At 39.2% G+C, this 22,539-nt stretch overlaps 2 non-coding genes across 2 annotated transcripts; both read right to left on the bottom strand.

Moving 5' to 3' along the window:
- Positions 1 to 1,688: 1,688 nt before the first annotated feature.
- LOC130937589 (small nucleolar RNA R71) lies at positions 1,689 to 1,796 on the bottom strand. Its single transcript, XR_009068801.1, has one exon. It is a non-coding gene; the product is annotated as a small nucleolar RNA R71 (small nucleolar RNA).
- A 19,232-nt stretch (positions 1,797 to 21,028) lies between these two features.
- Positions 21,029 to 21,136, bottom strand: LOC130937157 (small nucleolar RNA R71). Its single transcript, XR_009068388.1, has one exon. It is a non-coding gene; the product is annotated as a small nucleolar RNA R71 (small nucleolar RNA).
- Between the last annotated feature and the right edge of the window lie 1,403 nt (positions 21,137 to 22,539).

Below are 22,539 nucleotides of genomic sequence, written 5' to 3'. Positions count from 1 at the left end.
TCTCATCCTAAGTTTGGTGTCAATTGCATGCATTCATATGTCTTAGTGATCTTCAAGATGTTCTTGATGATTCACTTGCTCTGATCTTTGAATTCTATTGACTTGAGTATTTTGTGTGTCTCATATGCATTTTCAGTTCATTAGTGTCAGTAGTATACAAACTGCTAAGTTTGGTGTCTTGCATGCATTGTTATTTGATTCTTGTTGCATTTTTTATAAAAAATCCAAAAATTTTTTAATTTGTGTCTTTTCAAGTCAATGATACAAGGGATTGAAGATTCAGAACACACTGCAGAGGAATTATACAGAAAAAGCTGAGCATTCAAAAATGCCCAGTGAAGAAGGCAGACTGGCGTTTAAACGCCAGCCAGGGTACCTGGTTGGGCGTTTAACGCCCAAAAAGGTAGCATTTTGGGCGTTAAACGCCAGAATGTATACCATTCTGGGCGTTTAACGCCAGGATGGTGCTAGGGGGAAGATTTTGTTTTCAAATCAATTTTTTCAAGTTTTCCAAAATCAAATCTTTTTCAAATCAATTCTTTTCAGTCAAATGTTTTCAAAATCAATTTCTTTCCTTTTTCAAAGATACTTACTAACAATTAATGATTTGATTGAACATCTCAAATTTGTTGCCTTTTCTGTTGAGAAAGGTTTTATGTTTGAATCATATCTTTTCTTGTTAGGCAAGTCATTTGTTTTCAAAATCATATCTTTTCAAATTGTTTTCAAATCATATCTTTTAAAATGGTTTTCAAATCATATCTTCTCAATCACATCTTTTTAAAACCATAACTTTTCAATCAAATCTTTTTAACCACATCTTTTTCAAATAGTTTCAATCAAATCTCTTTGACTTCTAATTTTAAAAATCTTTTCAAAAATCACTTGATTTCTTTTCCACTTTCAATTTTTGAAAATTATCAACATCTTTTTAATTGAATTTTCGAAAATTCTCTTCCCTCCTTCCCACATCCTTCTATTTATGGAGTACTACTCCTTCTTAATGCACAATTCGAACCTTATCTAATTAAAGTTCGAATTCTTCTTCTCCTTCTTCTTTCTATTTCTCTTTTCCTCTGACATTTCAAGGAATCCCTATACTGTGACATAGAGGATTCCACATTTTCTTTTTCTCTTCTCTTTCATATGAGCAGGAGCAGAGACAAAGGCATTCTTGTTGAAGCTGATCCTGAACCTGAAAGGACCTTGAAGAGAAGCTAAGAGAAGCCAAAAGCCAACTCTCTTTAGAGGGCCTGACCGAATTCTTCAAGGAAGAAGAACACATGGCAGCCGAAAACAACAACAATGCCAACAATGCAAGGAAGGTGCTGGGTGACTTTACTGCACCTACTCCTGATTTCTATGGGAGAAGCATCTCTATCCCTGCCATTGGAGCAAACAACTTTGAGCTTAAGCCTCAATTAGTTTCTCTAATGCAACAGAATTGCAAGTTCCATGGACTTCCAATGGAAGATCCTCATCAGTTTTTAGCTGAATTCTTGCAAATCTGTGACACAGTCAAGACTAATGGGGTTAACCCTGAGGTCTATAGACTGATGCTATTCCCTTTTGCTGTAAGAGACAGAGCTAGAATATGGTTGGATTCTCAACCTAAAGAAAGCCTGGACTCTTGGGAAAAGCTAGTCAATGCCTTCTTGGCAAAGTTCTTTCCACCACAAAGATGGAGTAAGCTTAGAGTGGAAGTCCAAACCTTCAGACAGAAGGATGGAGAATCCCTCTATGAAGCTTGGGAAAGATACAAACAATTAATCAGAAGATGTCCTTCTGACATGCTTTCTGAATGGAGCATCATAGGTATTTTCTATGATGGTCTCTCTGAACTATCCAAGATGTCTTTGGATAGCTCTGCTGGAGGATCTCTTCATCTGAAGAAGACGCCTGCAGAAGCTCAAGAGCTAATTGAAATGGTTGCAAATAACCAATTCATGTATACTTCTGAAAGAAATCCTGTGAACAATGGGACTAGTCAGAAGAAAGGAGTTCTTGAGATTGACACTCTGAATGCCATACTGGCTCAGAACAAGATATTGACTCAACAAGTCAATTTGATTTCTCAAAGTCTGTCTGGAATGTAAAATGCACCTGGCAGTACTAAGGAAGCTTCATCTGAGGAAGAAGCTTATGATCCTGAGAACCCTTCCATGGAAGAGGTGAATTACCTAGGAGAACCCTATGGAAATACCTACAATTCTTCATGGAGAAATCACCCAATCTCTCATGGAAGAATCAAGAGAGACCTCAACAAGGTTTCAATAACAATAATGGTGGAAGAAACAGGTTTAGCAATGGCAAGCCTTTTCCATCATCTCCTCAGCAACAGACAGAGAGTTCTAAGCAGAATACTTCTGACTTAGCAACAATGGTCTCTGATCTAATAAAGACCACTCAAAGTTTCATGAGTGAAACAAGGTCCTCCATCAGAAATTTGGAAGGACAAGTTGGTCAGCTGAGCAAGAAAGTTACTGAACTCCCTCCTAGTACTCTCCCAAGTAATACAGAAGAAAATCCAAAAGGAGAGTGCAAAGCCATAACCATGGCCGAATTCTGGGAGGAAAGAGAGGAGGTGGACGCCACTGAGGAAGACCTCAATGGGCGTGCACCAATCTCCTCTGAGTTCCTCAATGAGGAACCTTGGGAATCTGAGGCTCAAAATGAGACCATAGAGATTCCATTGGACTTACTTCTGCCATTCATGAGCTCTGATGAGTATTCTTCCTCTGAAGAGGATGAGTATGTTACTGAAGAGCAAGTTGCTAAATACCTTGGAGCAATCATGAAACTGAATGACAAGTTATTTGGAAATGAGACTTGGGAGGATGAACCACCCTTGCTCACCAAAGAACTGGATGACTTGTCTAGGCAGAAACTGCCTCAAAAGAGGCAGGATCCTGGGATGTTTTCTATACCTTGTACCATAGGCACCATGACCTTCAAGAAGGCCTTGTGTGACTTAGGGTCAAGTGTAAACCTCATGCCCCTCTCTGTAATGGAGAAATTAGGGATCTTTGAGGTGCAAGCTGCAAGAATCTCATTAGAGATGGCAGACAACTCAAGAAAACAAGCTCATGGACTTGTAGAGAATGTTTTGGTGAAGATTGAAGACCATTACATCCCTACTGACTTCATAGTCCTAGAGACTGGGAAGTGCATGGATGAATCCATCATCCTTGGCAGACCCTTCCTAGCCACAGCAAAGGCTGTGATTGATGTTGACAGAGGAGAGTTAATCATTCAAGTAAATGAAAAATCCTTGGTGTTTAAGGCCCAAGGACATCCCTCTGTCATCATGGAGAGGAAGCATGAAGAGCTTCTCTCAAAACAGAGCCAAACAGAGCCCCCACAGTCAAACTCTAAGTTTGGTGTTGGGAGGCTACAACCAAACTCTAAGTTTGGTGTTGAAACCCCACATTCAAACTCTAAGTTTGGTGTTGGGAGGGTTCAACACGGTTCTGAGCATTTCTGAGGCTCCATGAGAGTCCTCTGTCAAGCTAATGACATTAAAGAAGCGCTTGTTGGGAGGCAACCCAATGTTTTATAATTAATTATTTTCTTTTGTTATTTTATCTTTTTTGTAGGTTGATGATCATAAGAAGTCACAAAAACAATGAAAAAAGCAAAAACAGAATGAAAAACAGGAAGAAAAACAGCACACCCTGGAGGAGAAGAAGCTGGCGTTCAAACGCCAGTAATGCTAGCTGTTGGGCGTTTAACGCCCAGTCTGGCACCCTTCTGGGCGTTTAACGCCAGAAAGGGGCACCAGACTGGCGTTAAACGCCAGTAAAGGGCAAGAACCTGGCGTTAAACGCCAGGAATGGGCACCAGCCCGGCGTTTAACGCCAGAAATGGCTCAAAACGTGATTTTGAGCAACATTTGGTGCAGGGATGACTTTTCCTTGACACTACAGGATCTGTGGACCCCACAGGACCCTACCATCACTCTCTCTCTTCTTCCCCCATTCACCAATCACCTCAACACCTCTTCCCCAAAAACCCTTCACCTATCAAATCCCATCTTTCTCTTCACCATTCACATCCATCCTTCATAAATCCCCACCAACCTCAGCCTTCAAATTCAAACCATTTTCCCTCCCAAACCCACCCATAATGGCCGAACCTTTACCCCCCTTTTCTCCTATAAATACCCTTCTTCAACTCTTCAATTTCACACAACCTAAACACCACTTCTCCCCCTCTTTGGCCGAACACACTACCATCTCCCTTCTTCCTCATTTCTTCTTCTTCTACTCTCTTCTTTCTTCTTTTGCTCGAGGACGAGCAAACATTTTAAGTTTGGTGTGGTAAAAGCGTTGCTTTTTCGTTTTTCCATAACCATTTATGGCATCCAAGGCCGGAGAAACCTCTAAAAAGAGGAAAGGGAAGGCAAAAGCTTCCACCTCCGAGTCATGGGAGATGGATAGATTCCTCTCAAGGGTGCATCAAGACCACTTCTATGAAGTTGTGGCCTTGAAGAAGGTGATCTCCGAGGTCCCCTTTTCACTCAAAAAGGGTGAATATCCGGAGATCCGCCATGAGATCCGAAGAAGAGGTTGGGAAGTTCTTACCAACCCCATTCAACAAGTCGGAATCTTGATGGTTCAAGAGTTCTATGCCAATGCATGGATCACAAAGAACCATGACCAAAGTGTGAACCCGAATCCAAAGAATTATCTCACTATGGTTCGGGGGAAATACTTGGATTTTAGTCCGGAGAGTGTGAGGGTGGCGTTCAACTTGCCTATGATGCAAGGAGATGAGCATCCTTACACTAGAAGGGTCAACTTTGATCAAAGGTTGGACCAAGTCCTCACAACCATATGTGAAGAGGGCGCACAATGGAAGCAAGATTCAAGAGGAAAGCCGGTCCAATTGAGAAGGCATGACCTCAAGCCCGTGGCTAGAGGATGGTTAGAGTTCATACAACGCTCAATCATCCCCACTAGCAACCGGTCCGAAGTTACCATAGACCGGGCCATCATGATCCATAGTATCATGATTGGAGAAGAAATAGAGGTTCATGAGGTTATAGCCCAAGAACTCTATAAGGTGGCGGACAAGACCTCCACCTTGGCAAGGTTAGCCTTTCCTCATCTCATTTGTCACCTCTGTTATTCAGTTGGAGTTGACATAGAGGGAGACATTCCCATTGATGAGGACAAGCCCATCACCAAGAAAAGGATGGAGTACACAAGAGATCTCACTCATCATGAGATCCCTGAGATTCCTCAAGGGATGAATTTTCCTCCACAAAACTATTGGGAGCAACTAAGCACCTCCCTAGGAGAACTAAGTTCCAACATGGGACAACTGAGGGTGGAGCATCAAGAACACTCCATCATCCTTCATGAAATTAGAGAAGATCAAAGAATCATGAGGGAGGAGCAACAAAGGCAAGGAAGAGACATTGAGGAGCTCAAACACTCCATAGGATCTTCAAGAGGAAGAAAGAGCCGCCATCACTAAGGTGGACCCGTTCTTTGATTTCCTTGTTATTTGTTCTTCTGTTTTTCGAATTTTAATGCTTATGTTTATCCATGTTTGTGTCTTATGATCATTAGTATCTTAGTGTCTATGCCTTAAAGTTATGAATGTCCTATGAATCCATCACCTCTCTTAATAAAAACGTGCTTAATTGAAAAGGAAAGAATTGCATGAATTTTGAATTTATAATAGTTTAATTATTTTGATGTGGTGGCAATATTTTTGTTCTCTGAATGTATGCTTAAACAGTGCATATGTCTTTTGAATTTGTGGTTCATGAATGTTGGCTCTTGAAAGAATGATGAAAAAGGAGACATGTTACTGAGGATCTGAAAAATCAATAAAATGATTCTTGAAGCAAGAAAAAGCATTGCAAAAACGAAAAAAAAGCAAATGAAAAAAAAAAAACCGAAAAAAAAGAAAGAGAAAAAGAAAGAAAAAGAAAGAATAAAGTTGTGATCCAAGGCAAATAAGAGTGTGCTTAAGAACCCTGGACACCTCTAATTGGGGACTTTAGCAAAGCTGAGTCACAATCTAAAAAGGTTCACCCAATTATGTGTCTGTGGCATGTATGTATCCGGTGGTAATACTGGAAGACAGAGTGCTTTGGGCCACAGCCAAGACTCAATAAATAGCTATGTTCAAGAATCATCATACTTTACTAGGAGAATCACTAACACTATCTGGATTCTGAGTTCCTAAAGAAGCCAATCATTCTGAATTACAAGGGATAGAGTGAGATGCCAAAACTGTTCAGAGGCAAAAAGTAAAAGCCCCGCTCATCTAATTAATACTGATCTTCACAGATGTTTTTGGAATTCATTGCATATTCTCTTCTTTTTATCTTATTTGATTTTCAGTTGCTTGAGGACAAGCAACAATTTAAGTTTGGTGTTGTGATGAGCGGATAATTTGTATACTTTTTGGCATTGTTTTTAGTATGTTTTTAGTATGATCTAGTTAGTTTTTAGTATATTTTTATTAGTTTTTAGTTAAAATTCACTTTTCTGGACTTTACTATGAGTTTGTGTGTTTTTCTGTGATTTCAGGTATTTTCTGGCTGAAATTGAGGGACCTGAGCAAAAATCTGATTCTGAGACTCAAAAGGACTGCAGATGCTGTTGGATTCTGACCTCCCTGCACTCGAAGTGGATTTTCTGGAGCTACAGATACCCAATTGGCGCGCTCTCAACGGCGTTGGAAAGTAGACATCCTGGGCTTTCCAGCAATATATAATAGTCCATACTTTCCCCAAGATTTGATGGCCCAAACCGGCGTTCAAAGTCACCTCAAGAAATCCCAGCGTTAAACGCTGGAACTGGCACCCAAATGGGAGTTAAACGCCCAAACTGGCACCAAAGCTGGCGTTTAACTCCAAGAAGAGTCTCTACACGAAATTGCTTCATTGCTCAGCCCAAGCACACACCAAGTGGGCCCGGAAGAGGATTTTTATGTCATTTACTCATTTCTGTACACCCTAGGCTACTAGTTTCTTATAAGTAGGACCTTTTACTATTGTATGAAAAATCTTTTGATCACTTTTAGATCTCTAGATCATCTTTGAACATTTTAGTTCTTAGATCTTTGAACATTTTAGTTCCTAGACCTTATGCTTATGTATTTTCAACGGTGGAGTTTCTACACACCATAGATTAAGGTGTGGAGCTCTGCTGTACCTCGAGTATTAATCCAATTACTATTGTTCTTCCATTCAATTCCACTTGTTCTTTTACCAAGATATCACTTGTTCTTCAACATGATGAAGGTGATGATTGACGCCCATCACCATTCTCACCCATGAACAAGGTGACTGACAACCATTCTTGTTCTACAAGCATCTGAGGCTTAGTGAATATCTCTTGGATTCCTGATTGCACGATGCATGGTTGATCGCCTGACAACCGAGTGCTCGCCTGACAAACGAGCCAGCCATTCCGTGAGATCAGAGTCTTCGTGGTATAGGCAAGAACTGATGGCAGCATTCAAGAGAATCCGGAAGGTCTAACCTTGTCTGTGGTATTCTGAGTAGGATCCAATGACTGAATGACTGTGACGTGCTTCAAACCTGTAACCTACTGGGCGTTAGTGACAGACGCAAAAGAGTTATTCTATTCCGGTAGGGGAGGGAACCGAACCGGTGATTGGCCGTACTGTGACAGAGTATTGAGCATTAGCTTTCACTGTGAGGATGGGAGGTAGCTGCTGACAACAGTGAGACCCTATACGAGCTTGCCATGGAAAGGAGTAAGAAGGGTTGGATGAAGACAGTAGGAAAGCAGAGAGACGGAAGGGAAGGCATCTTCATGCGCTTATCTGAAGTTCCTACCAATGAGTTACATAAGTATCACTATCTTTATCTTTTATGTTATTTTCGTTCATCACCATATATATCTGAGTTTGCCTGACTAAGATTTACAAGATGACCATAGCTTGCTTCAATACTAACAATCTCCGTGGGATCGACCCTTACTCACGTAAGGTTTATTACTTGGACGACCCAGTGCACTTGCTGGTTAGTTGTGCGAAGTTGTGTAATGCCATGGTATTGAGCGCACCAAGTTTTTGGAGCCATTACCAGGGATTATGAGAGTTGTGAAAAAGTATAGTTCACAATTTCGCGCACCAATCTGCAAACCATGGCACTTCCTAGAAGGCAAAGAGTTGCTCATCCGAAAAGTTTTCAGAGATCTCAGTAAGAGGGAAGGACGCCCCTTCTACTGGTTCTATTCGGGACAGGTGATCTGCTACTTGGTTCTCTGTCCCTTTTCTGTCTCTTATTTCTATATCAAACTCTTGCAGAAGCAACACCCATCTTATGAGTCTGGGTTTTGAATCCTGCTTTATGAGTAGATATTTAAGAGCAGCATGGTGATAAACCCCATTTGTAGGGTTTATCCTGTGCTTGATTTAGGGGATTTTATAACCTTTTACCCACATTTATCCATTGAAATAGCATGGTTTTATAACTTCTCCGTTAATTGTGCTTAAGAGTGAAAACATGCTTTTTAGGTCTTAAAATAGCTAAATTTAATTCACCTTGATTCCAGTAGATGCCTTGATATGTTTGTTAAGTGATTTCAGATTTAGGAGGCAAAGATTGGTTAAGGGAATAAAGGAAAAGCATGTAAAAATGGAGAACTCATGAAGAAATGAAGGAATCGCAAAAGCTGTCAAGCCGACCTCTACGCACTTAATCGGCCATAACTTGAGCTACAGAGGTCCAAATGATGCGGTTCTAGCTGGGTTGGAAAGCTAACATTCAGGGCTTCGAAATGATATTAGATTTGCCATGATTGCTACATGTATGGTAATGCGCATGCGCACTGTACACGCACGCGTCGTTGCTGCCATATGGTCCACTTAAAGCAATACGTGGCCAGCGAATTCTAAAGCCTTGTGGGACCAATCCAACTCATTTCTGATGCTATTTAAGCCAAGGATTGAAGGAGAATCAACATACTTTTACACACTTGTCATAATTAGTTTAGTTTAGCTTAGTTTTAGTAGTTAGAGTTAGTTTCTAGAGAGAGAAGCTCTCACTTCTCTCTAGAATTAGGATTAGGCTTAGTTCCTAGATCTAGGTTTTCATTCATTCATTCTTCTACTTCTACCTCTTAATTCTTTGTTGTCACATTCATCATTCTTCTATTCTTTTGTTGTAATTTCCTTTATGTTGTTCTTATACTTTGTTGTAGATCTACTATTGTTCCTTCCATTTTTTTCCATTCAATTCAAGGTAATTCATAATAAATGTGTTTCTTTTAATTGTTGTTGTTAATTCCTTTCAATAATTGTTGTTAGATTTCATTCTTGTTGTCAATTTACTATGCTTTTCTTTTGTGCCTTCCAAGTGTTTGATGAAATGCTTGGTTGGATTTTAGTGTAGGTTTTGTTCCTCTTGGCCTAGGTAGAGTAATTAGTGACTATTGAGTTATCTAATTCCTTTGTTGATTGATAATTAGAAGTTGCTAATTGATTTGAATGCCTCTAAAGCTAGTCTTTCCTTTAGGAGTTGATTAGGACTTGAGGAATCAAATTGATTCATCCACTTGACTTTCCTCCATGGTTAGAGGTTAACTAAGTGGGAGTAATGGACAATTTGTTATCACAATTGAGGAGGATAACTAGGATAGGACTTCTAGTTCTCATATCTTGCCAAGAGCTTTGTTAGTTGTTAGTTTATTTTCTTTGCCATTTATATTTCTTGTCTAAAATCTCAAAAACCCCAAAATAACTCAAAAACCCCAAAATAACTCATAACCAATAACAAGACACTTTATTGTAATTCCTAGGGAGAACGACTCGAGGTTCAATACTTTGGTTTATAAATTTTAGGGGTTTGTACTAGTGACAAACAACTTTTTGTATGAGAGGATTATTGATTGGTTTAGAAACTATACTTGCAACGAGAATTCATTTGTGAAATTCTATACCATCAAAAATCCAATCATCAAAATGGCGCCGTTGCTGGGGAATTGCAATGGTGTTGTGTTATTGGTTATTGTACTTATGTGAATATTGTGAATATGTTTGCTTTTTGCTTCTTTGTTAGTTTTTAGTTTGTTCTCTTTATTTGTTACTATTTTTTTGTTTTTGCCCTCTCTTGCTATCATGAATTCTCACTTTGGCTATGAGTGTAGTTACAACTATGTTGTAGGTGATGAGAACTATAATGAGAATGTGTATCAAGGATGGGATAACCAAAGGTGGGAGGAGCCATATGCATATGATCAATCCTCTTGGCAACAACCTCCACCAATGCACTATGAAGAAGAGCCATTCTATGATGCATATCAATCCAATGGCTATGGTGAATCACCTTGTGACTTTCAAGAACCACCACCATGTGCCTATGAACCATATTCTCAACATAACTCTCAACCATACTCTCAAGCCCCTTCTCACCAACCACCTTCATATGACCCTAATCCATATCCATCCTACCAACAACCATCTGAGCCATATGAACCATATATAGAGCCACCACCATTCCAACGTCAATATTTTCAAGAGCCACCTCCTCCACATTATTACCAAGGTGAACCACCTCCAATATATGAAAATTTTCAACCACAAGATGAATACTACTTTCCACCACAACCTCCCATGGAAGAATACTCACATCCATTAATCCAAGAGCCACATGATCCTAATCATATTATCGAAGAGGAACAAGAGTCAAGGGATCATCTCAAGGAAGCATTGGATCAATTTCAAGCAACCATGGAGTGTGTTGTGCAACAAGTGGAAAAAATGGAAAACATTGAACCACCACAACTCTACCAAGAAGAACCACCTTCCTATTATGAACCTTTTCCCCAAAATGAGGAACCCTTCCACCCACCCCAATCTCTAATGGATAAAATCCTTGGTGTTCTTGTTCAAGGGCAAGAAGAGATGAAAAGGGATGTGCAAAATTTCATGGCCGCCTTGGATGCGGTAACAAATCAATTAGCCTCCCAATGCTTGAACACTCAAGGAACTCCCATGGCTACATGTGGAGAATCAAATGAAGAACATAGCATGAAGGAGAGATTGGAAACTCCAGTGGGAAATGAGGGAAGTTGCTTTGTATTGGAATAATTGGAGGAAGCTTTAATTGTTAAAGATAAGGAAGAAGCGGTAGAAGGTTTAGGAGATGCGGAGCTTCCATGGGAACATAGAGTTGAAGAAAACCCCTCCAAGATGATTGAAATTGATGCTAGGGAGGAAAGTGCACACCTTCCAAAGCATATTCCATATGAAGACTTGGATGGGATAGAGCAAGAATTGAGTTCCCTTGGTGATGAAGATCAAGCATCAAGTCTTAGTAATGAAGAATCCTTTGAGCATGAAGAACCTTCTCCCGTTGGATTTGAAAGCATTGAGGAGGTAAATTTTTCTCACCCTCCCTATTATGATTTGAGTAAAGGAAAAGGTTTAGATAAAATTGTTGAACAAAGGATTGAGATTAAGAAATCTTTTGAAGAGGTGGAAGTCCCTAGAAATAGAAGAACGGGGGTAGGTTATGCTTTATCAAGACCTTTGGAAGCATCTTTACCTAGGTTGCCATCTACTCCCTCACTTGAGTGGGTAAAATTCATTTCTATTAGTTTTATTGTCCCACTTGAGTATGGCTTGCTTGAAACGGATGGTCAACTTAGGATGCTTTGTGGGATGAAGCATAAGCGAAAGATGTTTCATGGTTGGCATTGCAAATCAAGGCTCATTTTGGTTGATACTTCAAGAGTTGAATACAAAGGTGGGAATAGTGCTCAAATAGATGGGTCTAGGTGGATTGTTGGGTACTTCATAGAGAATTCATCTTGTTCACCACTCGGATGGACCAATAATGATGATCAACCTCAAGACGGGTGTGAAAACAAAGTGTGGGATCCCAGATTAGAAAAAGAGGATCAACTTTGGGAGCCCCAAGCTTGTGAAGAACTCATCAACACTTGGCTCAATCCATGAAGAATCTTGGGGCACAATGGAGAACCAAGCATTGGTAGAAGTTCCAAGATGAATACAAGCACAAGCCACCTTGATGAGGAGCTCCCCATAAGTCCAACTTAAGGACAATAAATAAAAGTGCTAGGTGGGAGACACCCCACCATGGTAACTTCTTTTCATTTTTTCTTTTTGTACAGATTGGTAGAACTACTTTAATTTCATGTTTAGATTAGTTAGTTGAGTTTAATTAGTATTTTATCATGTTAAATAAGGTTTTAGGGTGTTTTGGTAGTTGCTTGGAGGTTTAGAATGCTTGGATTGGTGCAAAAGCATAGAAAAAAATTTTGAAAAAAATAGAGCACCATCCATGCGTACGCGCACTTCACGCGTACGCGTGCATCAAGTATTTTCGACCATCCACGCGCGCGCGCCATGCATGCATACGCGTGGATTGAGAAGTTCCACATTCCATACATTTTCCAGAGAGTTATGCCTACGCCACGCCAACGTTGTGCCAAAGGCACAACCCCACTCGCGCGTATGCGCACATGACGCGTACGCATAACTCTCGAAATAAGCCATCGACGTGCGCGCGCCATGAGTGCGTACGCATGGATGCCCTTCCTTCACTACATTTTTTTTCTTCTCCTTTTTCCATTTCTTTCCTTCTCCTTTCTTCTTCCCTTCTTCTACCCCTCATCCAACACTCCCAAACACCATTGTTAACCATTTATTTTAGTTAGTTAGTTAGTTGATTAGTTAGTTAGTTTTAGTTAGTTTTTCATTTCATTTTCTCTTTTTCATCGTAAGTGTTGGATTGTTATTCTTGTTTACCATTAATTGCTGCTGAGTATTAAAAAGGGATGTTATCTTAACATCATTATGTTTATAATCTTTGTTGGATTCTATTGTTGAGGTTATATTTTGCTACTTGGTTTTGAGTTTTTCATGCTCACCTTTTAAGAATGCCAAGTGATGAGAATTGCCTTCGAGCTTGTGACTCTTCTTGAATTACATGATTTGGCCACCATGTGATTTGAGCCTTATTTTGTGATTAGGAAACCACTTGATGGATGATGTTGTGCATTTACCTTAGTGCATGGTATTTCATGATCATATCCATCCATATGTGTTTGACTTGAATTCTTTCATGCTTCTTTAATGCTTGTTCTACCTTACAAGTTTACCTAAAGCATCTCAAGCACACTAGGATAAGTGATGTACATGCTTCTTTTGTGACATGACTTTTACGCTAATGTGTGTTCTAAAAGGCGCCTAATTTAGAATTCACACACTTATTTGTCATTAATGTCACACTAATTCACTCACTCATTTCTAGTGATTTACCTCATTCCAACAATGTATGCTTCCTTGCTTTTATATCTTCTCATCTTATGGTGTTATATTTTTGTTTTTTATGATGAATGCACCACAAGCAAACATGGAAGCAAGACTAAGAACACGCAGCAATCCAGAGACTCGCCGTACCCCCTTGCTCATCCTTCAATGCACCGAGGACGGTGCAAACTTTTATGTGTGGGGAGGTTGTCCGACCGGTCGGTGATTTTGGGTGACAAATTTCTTATCTCAACACTTTTGCATTTCATTTTAGGATTTTAGGATTGTTACTTTTATTTTTCTATTTTTGCATATATATACACAATAAGCTTAGTCAAAATAATGAAATTTTTCAAGAATTCTATCTATAGGGCACCAATTGATTTGAGTGAATACTTTTCATAGAACTTGCTTGAATTATATATATCTTGTGGATCATAGTTTTGAGCTAAGAACACAAGCTTGTGAGATTTGAGCCTAATGGTGTGGTTACATCTTATAACCACTTATTTTCCTTCTTGTGTGCATTATTCTCTTTCTATGATTGTGATCTTTGATTTGTTTATTTCTCTATTTCCATTATTTTGTGTATACATGCATTTATATGATTGAGGCCATCATTTCATTAGCTCACTTATCCAAATAGCCAACCTTTTATATTCTTTTGTTAGCCAATTTGAGCCTACGCTTAACCCACTTGTTCTTATTTTAGCACATTACAAGCCTTAAAGTGAAAAATAATAATTGTCCCTTATTTGGATCTTCGATTAGCTTAGGCTAGTGTGTGAGTATCATTCAAGTGTGGGAACCTTGGGACATTGGGTGAATAAAAGGGTAGTTTTGTATTGTTATTGAAAATATTGGGAATTGGGTACATACTCATGTATTGATCAAATGTAAAACCTTATGCATTGAGGTTCTTGTATATAGAAAGAAAAAAATGAGAAAAACAAAAGAAAAAGAAAAGAAAAATAATATGGAAAAGAAAAAAAAGTAGAAAAAGAAAGAAAAAAAGAAGAAAAAAAGAAAGAAATAAAAAGGGGACAAAATGCCCCAAAGTAAAGTCAAATAAAGATCAATGCACAAGTGTTGTGAAATGAAAAGAAAATGCAAGAGTATGTGAAAAAGTGAAAAAAAAATGGGTAGTTAGGCTAGCTTTGAAATTGTATAGGATGTCATAGGTTAGGTGGGATGTTTAAGCTTATCAAAGATTCAAATTTCAAGCTCACTTAACCATATATGCATCCTACCTTGACCCTAGCCCCATTACAACCAAAGAAAAGACCTCATGATACTTGTATTCAAGCATGAAATATATGTCGATTGTTAGAAGAAAAACAAATCTTAGAAAGCATGATTAGGAGAGAATTGAGAGAATCAACCCTAAACACTTGAGCAATTAGAGTGCAAACACTACCGGTGAGGGTTCGATTGCTCAATTACATGTTTCCACCCATAAGTGTCAATTTTCATGCAAGTTTGTAAAAATATTTAATAGCTCAATTCAATTGTGGTTTGGCATGGTTGTTAATACCTTTAGCTCTTGTGCATATATGCTTCTTGGGAATTGATTTATTTTGACCAAGCAATTACATTCATTTAGATAGTTGCATATAGGTAGATTGCATTTAGTTAGTTTCTATTGAATAAATGCCATACCCTTACTTCATTCTTGGTTTTAGCATGAGGACATGCTTGGTTTAAGTGTGGGGAGGTTGATAAACCCCATTTGTAGGGATTATCCTGTGCTTGATTTAGGGGATTTTATAACCTTTTACCCATATTTATCCATTGAAATAGCATGGTTTTATAACTTCTCCGTTAATTGTGCTTAAGAGTGAAAACATGCTTTTTAGGTCTTAAAATAGCTAAATTTAATTCACCTTGATTCCAGTAGATGCCTTGATATGTTTGTTAAGTGATTTCAGATTTAGAAGGCAAAGATTGGATTAAGGGAATAAAGGAAAAGCATGTAAAAATGGAGAACTCATGAAGAAATGAAGGAATCGCAAAAGCTGTCAAGCCGACCTCTTCGCACTTAATCGGCCATAACTTGAGCTACAAAGGTCCAAATGATGCGGTTCCAGTTGGGTTGGAAAGCTAACATTCGGGGCTTCGAAATGATAGATACTTTATTGTAATTCCTAGGGAGAACGACTCGAAGTTTCAATACTTCGGTTTATAAATTTAGGGGTTTGTTTTAGTGACAAACAACTTTTTATATGAAGAGATTATTGTTTGGTTTAGGAACTATACTTGCAACGAGAATTCATTTGTGAAATTCTAAACCATCAATAAATCCAATCATCACATGGTCAGTGTACACAATCACTTTTGGTCCTACTAAATAAGATCTGAACTTGTCAATGGCGTAAACCACTGCAAGTAACTCTTTTTCTGTGGTTGTGTAGTTCTTCTGTGCATCATTTAAAACATGACTGGCATAATAAATGATGTGCAGAACCTTGTCATGCCTTTGTCCCAACACTGCACCAATGGCATGGTCACTGGCATCACACATTAGTTCAAATGGTAATGTCCAGTCTGGTGCAGAGATGACTGGTGCTGTGACCAGCTTAGCTTTCAGAGTCTCAAACGCCTGCAGACACTCCTTATCAAAGATAAATGGCGTGTCAGCAGCTAGCAGATTACTTAGAGGTTTGGCAATTTTTGAAAAATATTTTATGAACCTCCTATAAAATCCTGCATGCCCCAGAAAGCTTCTGATTGCCTTAACATTGGCAGCTGGTGGTAATTTTTCAATTACCTCTACCTTGGCTTGATCCACCTCTATTCCCTTGTTCAAAATCTTGTGCCCAAAGACAATTCCTTCAGTCACCATAAAGTGACATTTTTCCCAGTTTAAAACCAGGTTAGTCTCTTGGCACCTCTTTAGAACAAGTGCTAGATGGTCAAGACAGGAGCTGAGTGAGTCTCCAAATACTGAAAAGTCATCCATGAAGACTTCCAGAAATTTTTCCACCATATCAGAGAAAATAGAGAGCATGCACCTTTGAAAGGTTGCAGGTGCATTGCACAGAATAAATCGCATCCTTCTGTATGCAAATACTCCGAATGGACATGTGAATGCTGTTTTCTCTTGATCCTGGGGATCTACTGCAATTTGATTATAACCTGAATATCCATCCAGGAAGCAGTAGTATTCATGACCTGCTAGTCTTTCTAGCATCTAGTCTATGAATAGTAAAGGAAAATGATCCTTTCTGGTAGCTGTATTGAGCCTTCTATAATCAATACACATACGCCACCCTGTAACTCTTCTTGTAGGAACCAGTTCAATTTTTTCATTATGAACCACTGTCATGCCACCTTTCTTAGGGACAACTTGGACAGGGCTTACCCAGGGGCTATCAGAAATAGGATAAATAATCCCAGCCTCTAGTAATTTAGTGACCTCCTTCTGCACTACCTCCTTCATGGCTGGATTCAGTCGCCTCTGTGGTTGAACCACTGGCTTAGCGTCACCCTCTAATAGGATCTTATGCATGCATTTGGCTAGGCTAATGCCCTTAAGATCAATGATGGACCACCCAAGAGCTGTCTTGTGTGTCCTTAACACTTGAATTAGTGCTTCCTCTTCCTGTGGCTCTAAGGTGGAGCTTATGATTACAGGAAAGGTATCACCATCTCCTAGAAATGCATATTTCAGGAATGGTGGTAATGGTTTGAGCTCAGGTTTGGGAGGTTTCTCCTCTTCCTGAGGGATTTTTAGAGGTTCTATTATTCTCTCTGGTTCCTCCAGATCAGGCTGAGCATCTTTAAAGATATCCTCTAGCTCTGATTCGAGACTCTCAGTCATATTGACCTCTTTTACTAGAGAGTCAATAATATCAATGCTCATGCAGTCATTTGGGGTGTCTGGATGTTGCATAGCTTTGACAACATTCAACTTAAACTCGTCCTCATTGACTCTCAGAGTTACTTCCCCTTTTTGGACGTCAATGAGGGTTCGTCCAGTTGCTAGGAAATGTCTTCCTAGAATGAGAGTTGCACTCTTGTGCTCCTCCATTTCCAGCACCACAAAGTCAGTGGAAAAGGCAAACGGCCCAACGTTGACAATCATGTCTTTAATAACGCCTGATGGGTATTGATGAGCGGATAATTTGTACGCTTTTTGGCATTGTTTTTAGTATGTTTTTGGTAGTTTTAGTTGAGTTCTTAGTATATTTTTATTAGTTTTTAGTTAAAATTCACTTTTCTGGACTTTACTATGAGTTTGTGTGTTTTTCTGTGATTTCAGGTATTTTCTGGCTGAAATTGAGGGACCTGAGCAAAAATCTGATCCAGAGACTCAAAAGGACTGCAGATGCTGTTGGATTCTGACCTCCCTGCACTCGAAGTGGATTTTCTGGAGCTACAGAAGCCCAATTGGCGCGCTCTCAACGGCGTTGGAAAGTAGACATCCTGGGCTTTCCAGCAATATATGATAGTCCATACTTTGCCCAAGATTTGATGGCCCAAACCGGCATTCAAAGTCACCTCAAGAAATTCCAGCGTTAAACGCCGGAACTGGCACCTAAATGGGAGTTAAACGCCCAAACTGGCATAAAAGCTGGCGTTTAACTCCAAGAAGAGTCTCTACACGAAAATGCTTCATTGCTCAGCCCAAGCACACACCAAGTGGGCCCGGAAGTGGATTTTTATGTCATTTACTCATCTCTGTACACCCTAGGCTACTAGTTTTCTATAAGTAGGACCTTTTACTATTGTATTTTCATCTTGGTTCTTCTGGTTCCCTCTCTGGGGCCGAAACCAATGATCACTTTTGTTCTTATGTATTTTCAAGGGTGGAGTTTCTACACACCATAGATTAAGGTGTGGAGCTCTGCTGTACCTCGAGTATTAATTCAATTACTATTGTTCTTCTATTCAATTCCGCTTGTTCTTTGTCCAAGATATCACTTGTTCCTCAACTTGATGAAGGTGATGATCCGTGACACTCATCATCATTCTCACTCATGAACAAGGTGACTGACAACCACTTTTGTTCTACAAGCAACCAAGGCTCTAGTGAATATCTCTTGGATTCTTTAACCGGAATCTTCGTGGTATAGGCGAGAACTGATGGCGGCATTCAAGAGAATCCGGAAGGTCTAACCTTGTCTGTGGTATTCTGAGTAGGATTCAATGATTGAATGACTGTGACGTGCTTCAAACTCCTGAGGGCGGGGCGTTAGTGACAGACGCAAAAGAATCACTGGATTCTATTTCGGCCTGATTGAGAACCGACAGATGGATAGCCGTGCCGTGACAGGGTCCGTTGAACATTTCCAATGAGAGGATGGGAGGTAGCCACTGACAACGGTGAAACCCTTGCATAAGCTTGCCATTGAAAGGAGTAAGAAGGATTGGATGAAGACAGTAGGAAAGCAGAGAGACGGAAGGGAAGGCATCTTCATGCGCTTATCTGAAGTTCCTACCAATGAATTACATAAGTATCTCTATCTTTATCTTTATATTATATGCGTTCATCACCATTATACATTTGAGTTTGCCTGACTAAGATTTACAAGGTGACCATAGCTTGCTTCATACCAACAATCTCCGTGGGATCGACCCTTACTCACGTAAGGTATTACTTGGACGACCCAGTGCACATGCTGGTTAGTTGTGCGAAGTTGTAGTGATCACAATTTCGTGCACCAAGTTTTTGGCGCCGTTGCTGGGGATTGTTCGTGTATGGACAACTGACGGTTCACCTTGTTGCTTAGATTAGGTATTTTTTTCTTCAGAGTTCTTAAGAATGAATTCTAGTGTTTCAAGGTGATGTTCTTATCATCACCAAAGCTGATTGATCCTCATCAATTTAGCTCTTGAATGCAATGTCCTGCTGATGCTTGGCCGGCCATGTCTAATTCCTTTAGACTAAAGCTTTAGACTAACATTGCATGATTCCTGGAATTCTCATTAAGAATTTTGATACCTTTATTTTCCTTTTCACTTAATTTTCGAAAAAGCACAAAAAATTTTATAAAATCATAAAATCCAAAAATATTTCTTGTTTAAGTCTAGTGTCTCATCTTAAGTTTGGTGTCAATTGCATGCATTCATTCATGTGTCTTAAGGATCTTCAAGTTGTTCTTGATGATTTCCTTGTTTTGATCTTTGAATTCTATTGACTTGAGTGTTTTGTTATTTCTCATGTGCATTCTTATTTTGTTAGTGTCAATAGTATACAAACTGCTAAGTTTGGTGTCTTGCATACATTGTTATTTGATTTTAGTTGCATTTTGATTATAAAAAAATCCAAAAATATTTTTAATTTGTGTCTTCTCAAGTCAATAATACAGAGAATTGAAGATTCAGAACATACAGCAGAGGAATTGCACAGAAAAAGCTGGGCGTTCAAAACGCCCAATGAAGAAGGACAGACTGGCGTTTAAACGCCAGCCAGGGTACCTGGTTGGGCGTTTAACGCCCAAAAGGGTAGAGTTTTGGGCGTTAAACGCCAGAATGTGCACCATTCTGGGCGTTTAACGCCAGGATGGCACAAGAGGGAAGATTTTGTTTTCAAATCAATTTTTTTTTCAAGTTTTCAAAGTTTTTCAAAATCAAATCTTTTTCAAATCATATCTTTTCAATCAAATGTTTTCAAAATTAATTTCTTTCTTTTTTTTTAAGATACTTGCTATCAATTAATGATTTGATTCAACATCTCAAATATGTTGCCTTTTCTGTTGAGAAAGGTTTAATGTCTGAATCATATCTTTTCTTGTTAGGCAAGTCATTAATTTTTAAAAATCAAATCTTTTTAATTTGTTTTCAAAATCAAATCTTTTTAAAATGTTTTTCAAATCATATCTTCTCAATCACATCTTTTTAAAACCAATCATATCTTCGTAATCACATCTTTTTCAAAATAGTTTTCAATCAAATCTTTTTTATTTCTAATTTCAAAATCTTTTTCAAAAATCACTTGATTTCTTTTCCACTCTTATTTTCGAAAATCAATTAAGTGTTTTCCAAAATGTTTTCAAAATCTTTTACTTAATTTTCGAAAATTACTTCCCTTCTTTTCACATCCTTCCATTTATGGACTAACACTATCCCTTAATGCAAAATTCGAACTCAATCTTCTTTGATAAGTTCGAATTTTCTACTTCTGCCTTCTATTTTTCTTTTCCTCTGACACCTCAAGAAATCTCTATACTGTGACATAGAGGATTCCATATTTTCTTGTTTTCTTCTCTTTCATATGAGCAGGAACAAAGACAAAGGCATTCTTGTTGAAGCTGACCCTGAACCTGAAAGGACCTTGAAGCGAAAGCTAAGAGAAGCTAAGGCACAACTCTCTGTTGAGGACCTGACCGAATTATTCAAAGAAGAAGAACCCATGGCAGCCGAAAACAACAACAATGCCAACAATGCAAGGAAGGTGCTGGGTGACTTTACTGCACCTACTCCCGACTTCTATGGGAGAAGCATCTCTATCCCTGCCATTGGAGCAAACAACTTTGAGCTTAAGCCTCAATTAGTTTCTCTAATGCAACAGAATTGCAAGTTCCATGGACTTCCATTGGAAGATCCTCATCAGTTTTTAGCTGAATTCTTGCAAATCTGTGACACAGTCAAGACTAATGGGGTTGACCCTGAGGTCTACAGACTCATGCTATTCCCTTTTGCTGTAAGAGACAGAGCTAGAATATGGTTGGATTCTCAACCTAAAGAAAGCCTGGACTCTTGGGAAAAGCTAGTCAATGCCTTCTTGGCAAAGTTCTTTCCACCTCAAAAACTGAGTAAGCTTAGAGTGGAAGTCCAAACCTTCAGACAGAAGGATGGAGAATCCCTCTATGAAGCTTGGGAAAGATACAAACAATTAATCAGAAAATGTCCTTTTGACATGCTTTCTGAATGGAGCATCATAGGTATTTTCTATGATGGTCTCTCTGAACTGTCCAAGATGTCTTTGGATAGCTTTGCTGGAGGATCTCTTCATTTGAAGAAGACGCCTACAGAAGCTCAAGAGCTAATTGAAATGGTTGCAAATAACCAATTCATGTACACTTCTGAAAGGAATCCTGTGAACAATGGGACAAATCAGAAGAAAGGAGTTCTTGAGATTGATGCTCTGAATGCCATTCTGGCTCAGAACAAAATATTGACTCAACAAGTCAATTTGATTTCTCAAAGTCTGTCTGGAATGCAAAATGCACCTGGCAGTACTAAGGAAGCTTCATCTGAGGAAGAAGCTTATGATCCTGAAAACCCTTCAATGGAAGAGGTGAATTACCTAGGAGAACCCTATGGAAACACCTATAATTCTTCATGGAGAAATCACCCAAATTTCTCATGGAAGAATCAAGAGAGACCTCAACAAGGTTTCAATAATAATAATGGTGGAAGAAACATGTTTAGCAATAACAAGCCTTTTCCATCATCTTCTCAGCAACAGACAGAGAATTCTAAGCAGAACCCCTCTGACTTAGCAACCATGGTCTCTGATCTAATCAAAACCACTCAAAGTTTCATGACTGAAACAAGGTCCTCCATTAGGAATTTGGAGGCACAAGTGGGACAGCTGAGCAAGAAAGTTACTGAACTCCCTCCTAGTACTCTCCCAAGTAATACAGAAGAAAATCCAAAAGGAGAGTGCAAAGCCATAACCATGGCCGAATATGGAGAGGAAAGAGAGGAGGTGGACGCCACTGAGGAAGACCTCAATGGGCGTGCACCAACCTCCTCTGAGTTCTCTAATGAAGAACCATGGGAATCTGAGGCTCAAAATGAGACCATAGAGATTCCATTGGACTTACTTCTGCCTTTCATGAGCTCTGATGAGTATTCTTCCTCTGAAGAGGATGAGTATGTCACTGAAGAGCAAGTTGCTAAATACCTTGGAGCAATCATGAAGCTAAATGACAAGTTATTTGGAAATGAGACTTGGGACGATGAACCTCCTTTGCTCACCAAAGAACTAGATGACTTGTCTAGGCAGAAATTACCTCAAAAGAGAAAAGATCCTGGGAAGTTTTCCATACCTTGTACCATAGGCACCATGACCTTCAAGAAGGCTCTGTGTGACTTAGGGTCAAGTGTAAACCTCATGCCTCTCTCTGTAATGGAGAAGCTAGGGATCTTTGAGATACAAGCTGCAAGAATCTCACTAGAGATGGCAGACAACTCAAGAAAACAAGCTCATGGACTTGTAGAGAATGTTTTGGTAAAGGTTGAAGACCATTACATCCCTACTGATTTCATAGTCCTAGAGACTGGGAAGTGCATGGATGAAACCATCATCCTTGGCAGACC

The sequence above is a fragment of the Arachis stenosperma genome, chromosome 6, assembly GCF_014773155.1.
Source record: "Arachis stenosperma cultivar V10309 chromosome 6, arast.V10309.gnm1.PFL2, whole genome shotgun sequence".
NCBI lineage: Eukaryota > Viridiplantae > Streptophyta > Magnoliopsida > Fabales > Fabaceae > Arachis > Arachis stenosperma.
Note: the sequence above shows the minus strand (reverse complement) of the source record. Positions and strands in the feature narration are given on the sequence as shown.